Source organism: Plecotus auritus (assembly GCF_963455305.1).
Source record: "Plecotus auritus genome assembly, chromosome: 8".
Classification (NCBI taxonomy): Eukaryota; Metazoa; Chordata; class Mammalia; order Chiroptera; family Vespertilionidae; genus Plecotus; species Plecotus auritus.
Window position 1 is genome coordinate 165160602 of NC_137782.1, and position 14892 is coordinate 165175493.

The 14892-nt window shown below is 47.9% G+C and overlaps 1 protein-coding gene across 5 annotated transcripts in view; it reads right to left on the reverse strand.

Moving 5' to 3' along the window:
- NCOA1 (nuclear receptor coactivator 1) overlaps positions 1–11798 on the reverse strand; it is a 175322-nt gene extending 163524 nt beyond the window's left edge. For 4 of the 5 annotated variants that reach the window (XM_080683458.1, XM_080683456.1, XM_080683460.1 and 1 more), the window contains exon 1: positions 11452–11798. The gene's annotated coding sequence lies outside the window, so the exon portion shown is untranslated. Of the gene's footprint in view, positions 1–10944; positions 11065–11451 lie in introns of those variants that run through there. The other variant, XM_080683457.1, reaches the window with a different exon arrangement.
- Between the last annotated feature and the right edge of the window lie 3094 nt (positions 11799–14892).

Here is a 14892-nt window from a genome sequence, read left to right on the forward strand (position 1 = left end):
CATGTACCTTGGTTGCGGGCACATCCCCAGTGGGGGGTGTGCAGGAGGCAGCTGATCGATGTTTCTCTCTCATCAATGTTTCTAACTCTCTATCCCTCTCCCTTCCTCTCTGTAAGAAAATCAATAATATATATATATTTTTTTTAAAGTAAGCCTAAATTAGAACAATGACATTGAAGAAAAAAAAAAAAAAAAAAAAAGAGGGAACAAATCTAAGGATCTAAGAGAACCTGAAAGGTGTTTTCAGCATATGTCACATCAGACCCTAAGAACTCTAGAAAGCTGAGATTCAGATACTAGAAAGAATTTGAAAGCATAGAAACTATGAATTCCTGCCTACCCGGCAGGTCTCCCTATACTTGACTTGATACTAGTCTCTTCTATAAATGTATGCATTCCCATCTCTGTACCCACTCTTTTCCCTGGGGTTTGGGGGGACAGAAGTGGGAAATGGTAAATAAAAGCAGCCAAGTGATGATGGCCAGGTAGTTATGTAACAAATAGAACTAAAGCATCTCTAAAGGCCAAAGGCATTGCAATCACATCGATTACAAAATGGAAAAACAGACTGCAAATCCAGTCATACTGCAGGCTTGAGTAATTACATCAGATATAGCCATTAAACTTGGCAAGAAGTAACACTGGATGAATGGAGTTATTGAGGTCTCCGTCCTTAACAGCATAGTTTCTTAACCTTTGGGGAGGATCATAGACCCTTTTGGGAACTTGCTAAAAGCTACAGACCCTCTCCCCAGAGAAATGCAAAGATTCACAAAATTTTGCACACAATTTCAGCGTGTTCACAGACTCCCTAAAGCCTATATGGAGACTCTTAGTCCATAAACGCCAAGGGATCGTACTTATGAACCTTAATATAAAAGTCATAACCATTTTTATCATATACCCCACAGTTTAAAAGAAGCCATGTATGCATATTTATTTATAATTTATATACATAATTGCACACCAGAAAAATAAATTATGTACATTGTAAAGCATACACAAAAATGAAAATTTTAAAGAATGACATTTATTATAATAAACAATTTTAAAACATTTATTTATTGATGACACAGATTTCACAAATTTGTGCTCTTCCTAAAAAATATTAGGATATTATAGCACCACTTTCAGTGAGAGTAATGTGATTGAATATGGTTTGTTATTTTTTAAATTTTCCTTTCACATCCTATATAATAAAGAGCTAATATGTAAATGGTCATCACGCCCTCACACCCTCACACCAGAACTGCTCAGACACTCAACACTGGGGAGAGAGGAATGGGGACCAGCCAGGCACAAATGAGCTCGCAAGAGAGGAATGGGGACCAGCCAGGCACAAATGAGCTCGCAAGAGAGGAATGGGGACCAGCCAGGCACAAATGAGCTCGCAAGAGAGGAATGGGGACCAGCCAGGCTGCGGCCCTGGAGAGGGACAAGCCGCCCGCCCTGCGGTCCTGGGGCCCGGGAGAGGGACAAGCCGCCTGCCCTGCGGTCCCAGGTGCCAGCGCCTGCTTCTGCGGCCTGGGAGAGGGACAAGCCGCCCGCCCTGCAGTCCTGGCCACCTGCAGCGGTCCTGGCCCGGGTGAAGCTGCCTGCCCACGGTCCCCTGCCGCTGTGGCTGGCCTGGGCGAAGCCTGCCTGAGTCCTGGGTGCCTGCGGCCGGCCAGAAGGAGGGAAGCCCGGGTCCCAACGCCGGCCACCGGCCAGAGGAGGGAACCCTGGGTCCCGGGTGTGGGGCGAGGCAGAGGCAGTTAGGGGCGATCAGGCCAGCAAGGGAGCAGTTATGGGCAATCAGGCAGGTAGGCAGAGGTGGTTAGGGGCGATCAGGCAGGCAGGCAGGCGAGCGGTTAGGAGCCAGCGGTCCCGGATTGCAAGAGGCAGTTGGACATCCCCCCAGGAGTCCCAGATTGGAGAGGGTGAAGGCCGGGCTGAGGGATCCCCTCCTATGCACGAATTTCGCGCACCAGGCCTCTAGTTTTGTGATAAGGCAACTTGAAAGTCTGGTTGTAAATTCAGTTCATTTTTATAACAAATAACTATTTTATTTTATTTTAATGGTTATCATAGCCAAAAAACAGACTGCACAAAGATAAGAAAAACCAAAGGGAAGAATTGCATCACTTGCTGCAATGAATGAAACATGATATTCCATTTTTGATCCCATTCACTATTACGCAAAGGTTTTAACTAAAATTCAACTAGTACACTGCCATATTTCCTAATGATTATCAGTTGTTATTACTAACTAATCAGAATTTATTGGCTTTTTATATTGTCAGCCAATGGGTTGGAAACCACTAAAACTCTTCCTTTACACGATTTTTATACAGCTTAGAAAATGGTGTTTCCAAGTCCAAGTATATTTATATAAAAATGTTCTTAAAGTTAACACACATCATTTTCAGCAGTTAAATACAATAAGAATGAGTGCAATTCCAAGTATCCATTTTAAAGAACCTCTTTCGCAACATTGAATTTTATTTTGTTTTTGAAAGGTAGTTACTTTTTGAGTCACTGTTAAGAATTTACCGTCACCCCAAAAAGACAGATTAAGTGTGTTTATTTTTCAAAAATATCGGCTAGGTAGCATACGACTCACAGCCACTTGTCACAGACGATAACGTCAGCAGATTTGGAGCATTTGGGTTTTTGTGAAGGAAAATGAGTTAGTCCTCTTTAAGTTAGACAATTCTTGAGCGCTTTGCCTGGAAATGACCAGTTAACTTCTATAAAGTATTATACAAAAGATCTGCATGGTAACTCCCTACTGCAATACAAAGTATGTTAAGAGTCTATTTTATAAAATAATAAATCCAAAAATCCAATTACCTATGCCCCTATAAACTGTAAAACATCACAACAGACTGACTGAAAAGTAATGTCCTTGCAGAACTCAAATCTCCCAGGTGATTTTATGCAAACCCTACTGTAGAGACCACTGCTCCAAAAGGGCCCAGGCTCCCAATGGTCAGAGCTCTCTACCAGCGCCTTGCAGGCCATCAAAATTTAGAAGAGCTATCCTTAACGGGACTCTAAGTATACTGTATCCATCCCTGAATTACTACCAGATCGGCAAAAGATACAACTGCAGCACCTTCTGTGACACCAATTGTCTTCAACACTGTTCCCTCAGAGTAATGCTGGCTAGTGGTTCAGTCAAATAACAGGGTTGGAAAAAGGTCCAAGACTCTTCATGAGATATCCCGCCTTAAGTCCTTTTTGGAACATGGCAAGGCATAAATAAATCAGTAAAATAAATCATGAACTATATTGAGAGCCAGGGGCTTTCAACTTGCATGACCGAAAGACACACAGTGAGATATGTCTATGCAAAGACACATTCTTACACTTATATAATAAGTCCACAGCATCCTATTAAAAATGCCAAATGATAATACATCCTTTAAAAAGATAGATACTGGGGGAGGGGGAAATGGATAAGCCAGTACAAAAGAATTTGTACTAATGTCTATAAAAAACAGACAGACATATATGCCCTGGCCGGGTAACTCAGTTGGAACTTCATCGAGATGCACCAGGGTTGGGGGTTCAGTCCCTGGTCAGGGTACATAAAAGAATCAACCACTGAATGCATAGATAAGGACAACAAATTGATGTTTCTCTGTCTCTCCCTTCCTCTCTCTCTAAAATCAATTTAAAAAACAACACAGTCTGTTCTCAAATATACATAAAAATGAGTAGGTTCCCACTGTGTGTAAGCCTTACAATATGGAACCATTTCAAACACTATGAAAATATAAAATTGGGGGTTTAAAAACTGTCAAAAAAAGAGCCACATAAATTTGGAAAACAGATGTTTCTTTTTCATCAGATATACATCCTTCGCTCTGTCCCACCACTTCCCTGCATTAAAATCCCTCAACGTCTTGCTACTGCACCTAGAATGTCTGGATCCCTCCTTTTCCCCACTTCAGCAGGTACCACACTCCTTCACTTTCCCCTTCACACTTCCTAAAGAACTCCAAGCTTTTCTGTCCTTTCATCTTTACTATTTAATCTTCCTGAATAGACTACCTGCCTCACCCTCACTCACATAGAAATCATCCCCTGACCTCAATGATCTTGTCCACCACCGAGCACTCCATAAAACTTGCCCTGATCTCTCTCAAAGAAAAATAATTGCCTCCTTTCCTGAATCCTCAAAGTACTATTTCAGTACCTCTCTCACAGCACTCATCACATTCAATTAGTATTATAGGTATTTGTGTATCTTATCACCTCTCCTAGGTCATAATCTCCTTAAGAACGGGATCTATATCTTATCATTTAACTTCCCTATCTTTTAACAACACAGCACCTTGACCAAAGTAAGTACTCATATAACTATGTCTTGAATGAATGATTGAGTGACTACTTAGAAATTCAATTACAGACTTCCAGTACCATCTGGAGTGGAGGGGAGGTACAACTTAGACTTCACAGAACAAATAACTTTTCCCTTGTTCCCTCCAAACTCACCGGAGTAACACCAGTATTGCACCTTTCAAAAAGCAAGGACATTTCATCCTTCAACTATCTGGTCAAATGTGGTGGGTTATCTTTATATACACACACATACATTCACAATAGAATATCTTCTACTGTTAAATAATCCAATCTCTGCTTGATAATAAAAGTATGTAACTATTTTAATCACACAGGCAAACTAAAAATGTACGATCAGGATTAACCATTCAAAATACAGAGAATGGTCCTAGCCAGTTTGGCTCAGTGGATAGAGCGTCAGCCTGCGGACTGAAGGGTCCCAGGTTCGATTCCGGTCAAGGGCATGTACCTTGGTTGCGGGCACATACCCAGTGGGGAGTGTGCAGGAGGCAGCTGATCGATGTTTCTCTCTCATCGATGTTTCTAGCTCTCTATCCCTCTCCCTTCCTCTCTGTAAAAAATCAATAAAATATATTTAAAAAAAAAACAACAAAAAAATACAGAGAATGACCAAGCAATTTATCCCATGTGGAAAAACAAACAAACAAACGAACAAACCAAAAGGAAAACCTTACGCTTTAGTTATTTACTAACAAAACTTGAGAGGCCGTATTTTATTGCTAAGAATCCAAAACCAACCATTCACAGATAAGCTTAACTAGACAGAAGCACCAAAGAATCAACACTACGAAAGTACAAAGGTGAGATAAGAAGCAGCAGGAAATCTTAAAGAGACATTTTCATTCAGTAACTGGTACATGTGGCTCCTGGGTCACCAGAAAGCAGTGAGGTTGCAGGAGTCCTCACTGCACATCTACAGAACAGAAAGAGAGTCCAGAAAGGGAAAGAGGGCTTACCATGGGGCCAAGTATGGCAAACGTGCTTGGGGAGAAGCCGATTTAAAGGTATGCTTGTGGTTTCAGGTCGGAAGACCTGGACTCAGGTGTCATCCTGAATGCCCACAAGCTGTGCGATCTTACACCAGTCACTTAACCGCCCTGAGCCTTGCTTTCCTGTTTATACGATGTAATATGCAGAGCAAGCACAGTACCTAACTACAGTGCGTCTCAAAGACATCACTCAGTAAGTATTTGCTGACTGAATGAGGATGCCATACAAGAAAAGCAGACATTTCTCTCCAGGCACTTGTGTAGTTTTTGAAAGAGCAGCTTTAATTAATTCCTTATTATAACATTTGACAGTCAATTTTTGGCCGAAAAATAAAAACACCCCTTTCCTCCTAGCTCAGTGATCGGCAAACTCATTCGTCAACAGAGCCAAATATCAACAGGACAACGACTGAAATTTCTTTTGAGAGCCAAATTTTTTCAACTTAAACTTCTTCTAACGCCACTTCTTCAAAATAGACGTGCCCAGGCCGTGGTATTTTGTGGAAGAGCCACACTCAAGGGGCCAAAGAGCCGCATGTGGCTCGAGAGCCGCGGTTTGCCGACCACTGTCCTAGCTTATGCGTTACTCAAAAGTTTACTAGAGCCCTGATCGGTTTGGCTCAGTGGATAGAGCATCGGACTGCAGGCTAAAGGGTCCCAGGTTCGATTCCGGTCAAGGGCATGCACCTTGGTTGCGGGTACATCCCCAGTAGGGGGTGTGCAGGAGGCAGCTGATCGATGTTTCTCTCTCATCGATGTTTCTAACTGTCTATTCCTCTCCCTTCCTCTCTGTAAAAAAATCAATAAAATATATTTTTTTAAAAAAAGTTTACTAGAATTCTTAAAATTTAAAATATCTTTGTAACCTCTTCCAAACACAAGAAGTAACTCCCATAAAGAGGCCTAGACGCGCCGAAACCGGTTTGGCTCGGTGGATAGAGCGTCGGCCTGTGGACTGAAGGGTCCCGGGTTCAATTCCGGTCAAGGGCATGTACCTTGGTTGCGGGCACATCCCCAGTGGGAGGTGTGCAGGAGGCAGCTGATCGATGTTTCTCTCTCATCGATGTTTCTAGCTCTCTATCCCTCTCCCTTCCTCTCTGTAAAATATCAATAAAAAATATATTAAAAAAAAAAAAAGAAGCCTAGACGCCAAGTACCTGGGTTGTGGCCCACGTGACACCAGTACTTACAGGACCCAAGGAAATTACTGTATTAGTATATGCCTGGCTACAGTCTTCTCATCTATAATATTAAGGAGATTGTCCTATATTCCTAGTGAAGCCCCTTTACTCAAAATGTTATGTAGGCAAACAGCTATAAACCTACAAATCACAGAATTTTAGCATGAGAAGAAATGTGAAATCAGACCAATATGCTCATTTAATGAATAAATAAAACCTCTCGAGCCCACAGAGTTGATGACATGAGTCCCAGATGATAGAACCAGAAACAACAGGGGAAATCCAAGAAATGGCAAAGGAAGGAATCAGAGAATGTGGTGTTGGGTTTAGGGTATGGAGATGTAAGAAAACATTATTACAGTCTTAATGTGACCCAATCATTATGCTAGACATATCTCGTTATTTAAATTAAAGATCACACAATATGAGGGTCAGTGCATTATTCCAATTTTAAATATGAAGCCCTGAGGTTTAGTGTGGTTAAATAACTAGCCCAAGGATATATATCTTCCAGATATAAGTATCTGGAAGATTAGCACACCATTCCCAGTCTAAAGTCAACCTCCATTTCCAAAAGAAGCTTAAAAATTGCCTCAGATTACAAGCCAGAGGAGCGAAAATGAACTATCCCTCTGGAAGCACAGGATAATACGGTGTCATTAAACTCCGGTCCTGTGAATAGGTGTACCTCACCTCTGTGCTTGCACCTATGGTTAGCAGTTTGGTCTGCCTGTTCCCAACGGTCAGGTTCAAGACTTCTCAGTAAGGCCCAACTTCCCCCACTCTCCACAATGAAATAAATCCACAGGGAGTAATTAGATCAAAGTAGTATATCTAGAAATGAGGATCACTAGACTGATTAGTTTCAAGTCCTCCACAGGCTCCTTAAGTGACTATAGCTTCTGGCTTGACATAAGCTATTTATCTTTGAAACATGAAAACTACACTAGGCTTTTCTACAAGCCTGTCACTTCATGAAGCCTCAAAAATACTGCTGCAGATGGGGGTACGGGGGAGGAAGCATGGCTACAACAGCCCACTCTATTTGCAGTTCTAGAATTGGACTTACATGCTGGCGTCAGTGTTTTGTAACAATTTCTCTTGTTCAGTCATGTATCCTGCAGAAACAGAAAGTAATCATTCTATACTCTGTATTAATCCAAAGACTGTGCACCCACACAACAATGTCCAGAACTACTGAGAAAAAAACCTGCACCTCCTTCTTAAATTAAGCAGCCAAGAATGGTACCCGGATGCCGCCAGGCCTTTTTATGACCTCTGACCCTATGCCAATGCTTTCACAATATATACCAGTCAGCACCACAGCAACCCAATCACCTCCTTCTTAAATTAAGCAGCCAAGAATGGTACCCGGATGCCGCCAGGCCTTTTTATGACCTCTGACCCTATGCCAATGCTTTCACAATATATACCAGTCAGCACCACAGCAACCCAATCCTCTGTCCACCGTATGTTGAGAGAAAGTCACAAAGTCTAACTAAAATAAAAGAAGAGAAAAGGGAAGGCTTGAAGTGACTAGACCTCATCTCCAATGGTAAGAAGAAAGGTCAGAGACCCCGAGGCCCATCCTCAGTGACCAGTGGACAAGGGCTAAGCTACTGGTTAACCTGGAAAATAAGAAATAAACAAGTCCCTCCCTACACTCTGGTCTGTCCAAATAGGTAGTCAAGTTGTACAGGTGGGGAGAAATTTGTATAGTTCTGCAGACAGAACGGGTAGCGTGCTCTGAAATACATGTATTGAACCCAATCCCACACTCTCCTCTGCACCCAGAATGCAAAAAAAAAGGAGCGAGCCTACCACCTGTGTTTGGACCTCTGCCATGAAAGCAGTGGGTGGCCCTCTGAGCATTCCTGTGATGATCATATGAAGAAGGCAACAATCCCTGCCAAGACAATAACGAGCAGCCTGAGGATCTCCTACACCCCATCACTTAGGGGACTCTACCCAGGGAGGTGTACTTTTACTGACCTCCCGTTCTTGCCTCCAAACGAAGGCTACATTAGGCCAGATAGTTTAAAGCCAACCCACTCCATAAGGTATGCAACATATTCAAACCATGTGGAGCCCTTGGAGAACGAGGCAAAAAAGACAACATAAAGTAAGGAATACAGGTGGTATCTCTCCCGAGAGAATAAGTGAAATGGATGAAAACGGAGAAGGGAGGGCCAAAATGTTCTTTAAAAATCAATGACAAATCATATTCTGATGTACAGTACAAAGAGAAAAGACTTTTCAAAGATCATCCCAATGCTCTCTTCTCCCCTCCACCTTTCAGCACCTCGGCACCACCCTCATCACTTACTCTGCATTTAGTCCTGGTACAGACCGATCGCCGGATTAGCAGGACCAGGAGTACACGCAGAGAACATTCCATCCTCGAAACATCTTTAAGTTACTGAGGCTTGTTTACCACCCAGCCCTATAGAGCGAAAGCATGAGATTTTGCCAACGCTTTCACAATATATACCAGTCAGCACCACCGCAACCCAATCCTCTGCCCACCAAAAGCTTAACACATACACAGGAAACAAGAAATTCAACAAAAATTAAAATTTGACCCTAGACTCCCTCTACAGTTAAATGTCTTAAGTAGCAGCAGTATCGCTGTATCACACCCACTTCATGCTAGCCTTGCAGCCCCCTGGCATCAGCAAATGCTTGGGATTATACAAGCTGCTGCTTCTGTTCCCAGCCCAGATTTCTAGAAATGAAACCCTGGAATTGAGGGAGAAAGAAAAACAAATGTTGGCAGAAAGAGGGAGGGAAATGCATTGTCTATATAATCCCAGTTTAAGTGGAACAATCACCATTAGTTCCATCAGGCACTTCTTTTTTTTTTTTTTTTTTTTCCCCAATAAAACCACTTACCCAAAAATGCAGATCTAAAACACGCCCTTGGCTTAAGCCACACAAAAAGCAATTTAAATCGACACAATCCTACAGATTTTCTCAGAAAGAAATCAGGAAGAGATTAACTATAAACGATGCAAAATTCAAGTTTTGCGCCTTAAAGATTATACTTCATTGTGTGTTACATAAATGTCATAAAATAGCAGTGCAAGATGTCTCCAAAAATCCAACCAGACACCTGTTCTTATAAGCAACACCCCTGCATTTTTCTCTCCAAACCATATATTCCCTGGTCAGGCACCCTGTTTGATCCACTGTCCCCAAAGCGTACAGTCTGAATAAGAAATGGAGGGAAAACATTGCAGACACTAGTTCGTAAAACCAAATTAGACCTTTCCGCAAAGCACAGGAGATAAAATAGACACACTTCCAATTGTATTTCGTTTATAACAAACGGCTCAAGGAATGCCCGTGTAGTAGAGTAGTAAGCTGAATCACCCCACGGCTACCTTTAACCCAAAACTTTTCCTAGTTGAAGAGCCAAAAGACCCAAGCTAATACTTTCTTTTCACATTATTCTCAACGTGAAGAAATCTGACCCCCTTCCTACTACATCACAGCTTCTGTGAAATAAGCTGAGAGGCCCCTTTGGCCAACTTTTTTTTTTTTTTTTTTTTTAAATACTAACCTCCAACCAATTCCAGAAGAGGAGACACACCTCAAACAAATTTAACCCTTGAAACCCATCCTTTCAACAGTCCACTATAATCTGAGCTTCCTCCCAGCAATGTTTCCCACGGACACTTGATTTCTTAATCACTGAAGTGTAAGTCCCAGCCCTCACAAATCATCCCACAGAGGTATCTCTGGACATCTTACAGAGAGGGTGCTGGGGCTGCGAGTCCCGCAGGAACCCTTCCTTCACTACCATCGTATTCAACTTTAAAAATGCCCCCTCTCAAAAGCAAAAAGAAGAAGTCACCTTCTCCACAAGGACACCTGCCTCTTCCAGGCCTCTATCATAAAGGAAAGCCGCCGAGCACGAAAGATCCTTCAGCTTAAAGTTTTCTTCCCCACCCAACTCTGCGGCCCCGGCTCCACGGACTGTCCTTGTCACACACACACACACGGGCTGCATTGTCAAACCCTCCGTCCGCCTCTAACATCGTCAGCCCGGGCAGCCCGTAGCCCGTGGGGATGACTGCTTTAAAATAAGCAAGTAAATCAACAAAAACAAGGGGGTAAGAAAGCCATCGCTGGGCAGTAAGGACTAGGGACCCCGGTGTCCGGTTTCAGCATTTCTCTTCCAAGAGACCAGGGAAGGGCTCGAGCTCTGTCGCTGACCATTCACTATCCCACCTCCCGATCGCCAACCCGTTTGCGCCCCTTCCAAGGTCCTTTCGGCAGAATCCTGGGAAGGGGACCAAACCCTCGCCCTAGTAGCAACATCTCACTTATCCACCCCATTCCTGCCTCGGAATTCCCTCGTCGGGAGAAGGAGCAAGCCCGTGCGCCGGGTCCACCGGAGCGCCGTCGAAGGCTGCGCTTACGGAGAGGCACGCCGCGGTCATCCCCATTTCGCAGTCCGGGCCGGCGAGACTCCGAGAGGTTAACCCGCCGGCCAAGGTCACCGCGCTCGCCGGGGCCGAGGGGCGCCCGCGCCGACTTCCGGCTCCCCCTCTCGGCGGCGGGGAGCACGGCGGGCTCGGGGCGCCGCTCCCCACGCCGGGCCGGGGCCGCGAGCCTGGCGCACCCGCGGATGCTCGCCGGTCCGCGCTAACTAGGGCAACCGGGAAGGGGCAGCGAAGTGGCCGCCGCTGCCGTTTCCCTCGCGGCGCAGCCCCCAGCTGGTGCCGTGACAGCTGCGACCTCCGACCCCTCCAGCCGCGCGAGGCCGGGAGAAATCGGGGAAAGTGGGAGGGGGGCGGCACGGAGAGAAAGCAGAGCAGGGGGCGGAGGGGCGCCAGCTGCTCCCCGCCCCCTAGGGCCTCGGCGGCCGCGCGGCTCGTGACAGCTGCACCCACCGGGAGGCTAGGCGCCCGCCGCCCGCCACTCACCTGCCGCCGCCGCCTCTGGGCCGCGCTGACGGGCGCCGCGCTCGCCCGCGACCGTGGCAGCACCGCCGCGGCCTCCGCGTCTCCTCGGCCCGGGAGCCCGCCGCCGCCGCGGCTCTCTGGCCCCCTCCTCCGGAGCAGGGGTCCCCCCGCAGGGGATGAAGAACGGACCCGACGCGGGCTGCGCTCGAGGGAGCCGCAGGCAGCAGAGAGGCCGAGGCGCCCGAGGCCGCGGTCCAGCCGTCGGAGGGGAGGGCCGGGCGAACCGCGTCAGACTCCCGCTCGCCTGGCCTGAAGAACAGGCATTTCAGCCGCTCTCCGCGGCCGCCATGTTCTCCTCCTCCTCCGCCGCCGCCGCCGCCGCCGCCGCCCCCCGCTCGCGGCCCCGCCTCCTCCGCGCCCCGCCCCGCCCCGCCCCGCCCCGCCCGCGCCCCGCGCCCCGCCCGCCGCGCTGCCCTTGCGCTCTCCGGCCGGCCCGGCCGCGGCGACCCGGTGCCCGCGAGCTTCGACGGCGCGCGCGGGGCAGCGCGCTCCCCACTCGCCGGGCAGCGGAGCGACGAGCCGCCCCGCGCCCTCTGCCGGCGGAGGCCCCGGGAGGGTGTCGCGCTCCGCCCCGGCCCGCGCCCTAACGAAGTGTGGGAAAGGAGGCCCCAGGACTCTTGCCCTCCCTCGGGGCGTCCCTCCCACTGCTGCCGGGAAGCGGCCTCGGACCCCAGGGCGCGCTCAGCCGGACCACCCGTCGTGCAGCCTCCACGGCGCTTATCTTTCCGAAGGTGGTGGAGGGCGAGAGGCCGGGAGGTGTCGGCTCTGGGCCTGTCCCTGCACTAATTGGTTGTATTACTTTGAGCGAGACACGTCCCGCCGGCCTCGTTTTAGATTCTGTAAAATTGGGAGGTGGTTGCCTGGATGATTGCACGGGCTGTTAGACCAGGGGAAAGAGATCACCAGCCCACTTCGTTTTACAGATTAAAAGGTCTGACCGACCCGCCTGGCTCTGCAAGTCTGTGAATTACCCCCAATGTCTAACATTGACAGAACTTTCCCCTCAAGGGGGCCTACACCTTTCTTCTTTTCAATTGGCTCAAAAAAAAAAAAAAAAATCCATAATGGAAGTTGCTGCTTCCAAAAGCAGAGTGTTTCTTGTCACCAGAGGAATCAAACAGCTGCTGAACAGGCTTTCCGAGCCGTGATGGCTTTATCTGGAACGCATCCCTCTTTCCAAAGGCTGGCGATTTAATACCCATCTCTCTCCGGCTGTGCTAAGGATGAATGAGTCAGTGGCTGCCGAAGTGCTTTGTGAAGCATACATCTATCCTTTCCTGCACTCTTATGCCCAGTTAGCTGTCTTCCCAAACTCAATCCTGTCCTGCTGCTGTCCCCCAACGCTTTCCGCTGCTTTCCCTGCAGTGTTTTCTACCCTGTAAATCTTCAAGCCCCTCTCTCTCTCTCTCTCTCTCTCTCTCTCTCTCTCTCTCATTCACTCACACACACCCCTTCACACTGAAACCTGACTGCCTTGAACACTCCAACCTCCCTGGCCCCTCTCTGAGACAGTAGGCAACTTCTTCCAGCGGTAGGTACTCCATCCTACCATACCCTATATCAACCTCCTCTTCCTGTCCTTCACATTAAACAATCTTTAGCCCACACCCCACATTCATTCATTTATATATTCATTCAATTGATTCTTGTCAAAAGCCTGTTACTGGGACCCTAGTTGCATTTCATTAGTTCTTGGCCTCACCTGGTTTAACAAGACCTCTAGCTAACTGCAGAGTCCCCATCCCCAGTAAGAGCCAGTTCAGTCCCATTGTGTAGGACCCGCCTCCCACTCTAGTCCAAGCCAGACTGTGGGAGCCAGCCCCTTGCACAGGTAATGCTGACTCGTGGTAGTGACTGCTGATTGCCAAATCCAACTGACACTTCAGTGTTGATGCTGCTAACTTCTCCTTTTTGAAACTCTCCTTTCTGTCTTCTACGTCATCCTCCTTTCTCTACCCGCTTTCTGACCTTCCCTTTGCTAGCACTTTCCTTGGCTGCTCCTATTTTACAAAGCCATAGATGTTGGTATCCTCAAGGTTTTATTTTTTCCCCTCCTTTCCTCTCTCTTAAATTAACTTAGTTTGTTTCCATAGCTTCAATCCTCCTATCTAATAAAGATGGAATATGCTAATTGACCATCACTCCATCACAAATATGGCTGCACCCACAGCTGAGGCCAAGTTCCCATAAGAGCCTTAATGAGCAATCAGCAGGGACCTGAGGTTACACCCTCCCCCGCCCCCATGGGGCTTGACAGGGGATCTCAGGCTGCACCCCCCACCTGGCAGGGCTTGACCGGGCACCTCAAGGTGTGCTTCCCATCCTGGTGCTGGGCTAGGGGACCTCAGGCTGCTCCCCCCGCCCCAGTGCCAGGCCAGGGGACCTCAGGCCATGCCCCCCACCCAGCAGGGCTTGACAGGGGAACTCAGGCTGCACCCCCCCCACCCCAGCACCAGGCCAGGGGACCTGAGGCTGCGCCCCCCTGCCTGGCTGGGCTTGACAAGGGACCTCAAGGTGCACCCCCAGTGCTGGGTCAGGGGAACTCAGGCCGTGCCCCCGCCCAGCGGGGCTTGACAGGGGACCTGAGGCTGCGTCCCCCTGCCAGTGGGGCTTGACGGGGGACCTGAGGCTGCACCCCCCCCCAGTGTTGGGCCGGGGGACCTGAGGCTGCACCCCCCCCCACTTGGCGGGGCTTGATGGGGAACCTCGGGCCATGACCCCCACCCAGCGGGGCTTGACAGGGGATCTCAGGCCGTGTCCCCCACCTGGTGGGGCTTGATGGAGGACCTCAAGGCACGCCCCCTGCCCCGGTCTGGGCTGGGGGACCTCAGGCCACGCCCCCCCATCCTGGCACCCAGCCAGGGGACCTGAGGCTACGCCCCCTTCCCGGCAGGGCTTGACAAGGGTGGGACTAGCCAGGTCTGGATCTAGCCCAATGAGGGTTGGGGGGGCGGCCAGGTCTCAGTCTCACGTGATTTTGAGGTGCATGTGGGTGGGTGGGGACTTGACTCTGGGTCCTGTGGTGAGCCCCAGACTCTGACAGAAGGAAGGTTTTCATATACATTTTACTAATTTTCTTTCATCTCTGACACTTCTATTATAGAGAAAGGGCAAATAGCAATATTAAATTATTTCCTCTAATTAATCCCCTTTTAATGTGCACGGATTTCATGCACCAGGTCACTAGTTGTTAATAATACCTCTCTCTCCTTCAAGCACTCCCCCCCACACACACACACACCACACACACACACACACACACACACACACACACACACACACACAAACTCCTGCAGCTCAGTGCCGATCAACTTTAAAACTTCCTTACGACATGCAATGCTGAGATTTTGTTGAATGATGAGTGAAATTTAAGGTATTACTTCTATTGCCATAACCATCCCT